The 2,078-nt window shown below is 28.0% G+C and overlaps 1 protein-coding gene across 1 annotated transcript in view; it reads right to left on the bottom strand.

The window, feature by feature from the left end:
* LOC100161116 (inhibitor of growth protein 4-like) overlaps positions 1-2,078 on the bottom strand; it is a gene marked incomplete in the record, with an annotated part of 38,476 nt that overhangs the window by 35,879 nt on the left and 519 nt on the right.

Here is a 2,078-nt window from a genome sequence, read left to right as displayed (position 1 = left end):
TTACGGACATTTTCAGTTTTAAATTTTTTTATTTTTTTTTTCTATAAATATCAATAAAGTTTTATCTATTGGGCCAAAAAGTATAAAAAATTAATACAGGGCTCGTGATACATTGTTACAAAAGCAGTTGAAAAATATTACAAATACATAGGCACGATTTTTTTTTTATAAGCATTTGAATTTAAAATCTTGACAAAATTTACCAAATTTAAAATTGAATAATTATTTTGTAGTTAAAAATTTATAAAATGTTCAACTTTTATATCTAACGATTGAAAATTTAAAACAAGATTCCACGTAAATATTTAATTCTGTTACCAAAAATTCTAAGAAATACATAAGCACAGTTTATTTTTATATTAATTTTAAGTTCAAATTTAGACGAAATTACATATTTAAAAACCTGGAATAACTATTTTAGATATTTTGTTGTGATTGTATTATATTATTTGTGGGTACTTATTGAAACTTCTAAAGTATACTATTATATAACTATGATAGTACAACGGTTTGTTGTTGATGTATAACGCGTTACCTAATGGATATTATGATATGATTAATTTGGAATTTATTATTGATACCTATTATAGATCAATGTTTTTTTAATACTATAGATAAGTATACCTATAATAGGTATGTCTAATATCTAGACTGACAAACCGTCTCCGCTCAGAATCGTTTTTCTTATACAGTGATATTATATCATTGAATTCAAATTTAATACTATCCATTATACAGTGACCCACTTGTAACCTACTGTACAGCAGAGCGACATCCACTAACCCACCTTTTTTTTATTTATTTTTTTTTTGTGTCTGTCATCACCTTTTAGGACAGTAAAAGTGCTTGGATTTTCTTCAACAGTACCTTTTCTGATAGGAAAGTGAATCTAGTTGGTACTTGGGGGGGGGGGGGGGGTCAAAAGTAAAATTTAATAAAAAATAAAAAAGTCATTGAAGTTAAGCCATTAAGGTCTGCCCTACAACCGTCGCATGTAGTTAGTTCTTGGATATAGGTGACTGCTTGGAAAAACTATACGTGACGTTGGAATTTTTTTTAAATTTATCACTGTTTCAAACTTTAAAAAATAATCATAATATCTTTCATGTCGCAAAACACCGCGGTGTATACAGATAGTGAACTGTAGTGTCACAACCTTTTTTTACTATTCTCTGCGTGCGAAAAAAAGTGGGTATACTTACGAGTTACGGGGAATAGAGTACCTATAGGTATCCATAGTTTCAAAACTAAAATAAAATTTTTATTGCATATTTAGTGATATCTAAGGTAATATTATAGGCATTTATAGCGCTTAAAGTGCTATAAACTCCCAACCCTGGTTATAACTTATAAGTGACTGTGAATGTTCCTCCATTTTGTGGTATAAATATCAGCTTAAAATTAGTCTCATTACTGCAGATTACTGACTCAATAAAGTTAATAACAATAATATATAATATATATACTATTGTAGTAACAATATAATAAATGCTATGTTCTCGGTAAAAATAATTCAACCTACTGTATTAGCGTATTAGTGTAATAGTAAAATAAATTGTATGCAACTACTTATAGGCAGTAGCAATGTTACCATTTCATAAAATATGCTTAGGAATATAGGCCTACATACAATGAATTATCATTGAATTCAAATATAACACATACATTGCAGTAACTTACTCAATGACAATGTACACTCGACACCTATACTGTGTCTGTTATACCAATTTATTTTCCCTCTGTTTTAATTATTATTTTTAATGTTAATTTAAATGATGTTTTGATTTATTTATTGATTTTTACTTATTTTAAAATATGTATCTATATTACATTTTAGATTCTGAGTGGAACGATGAATGTATTGATTTTACAATGATGTGTGTTTTTTTATTTTTATTATTTTTGTGTCTGTCATCACGGTTTGGGGCAGTAAAACTGCTTCGATTTTCTTCAACAGTATCTTGTTTGATGGGAAAGTGAATCTAGTTGGCGCATTTGGGAGGTCAGAATTTGAAATTTCCAATAGTTTTCAAAAGCGCCGTGAAAAACAAAAGAAAATTTAAGGAAAAACGGGAATT

The sequence above is a fragment of the Acyrthosiphon pisum genome, chromosome A2 (assembly GCF_005508785.2).
Source record: "Acyrthosiphon pisum isolate AL4f chromosome A2, pea_aphid_22Mar2018_4r6ur, whole genome shotgun sequence".
NCBI classification, from domain to species: Eukaryota; Metazoa; Arthropoda; class Insecta; order Hemiptera; family Aphididae; genus Acyrthosiphon; species Acyrthosiphon pisum.
Note: the sequence above shows the minus strand (reverse complement) of the source record. Positions and strands in the feature narration are given on the sequence as shown.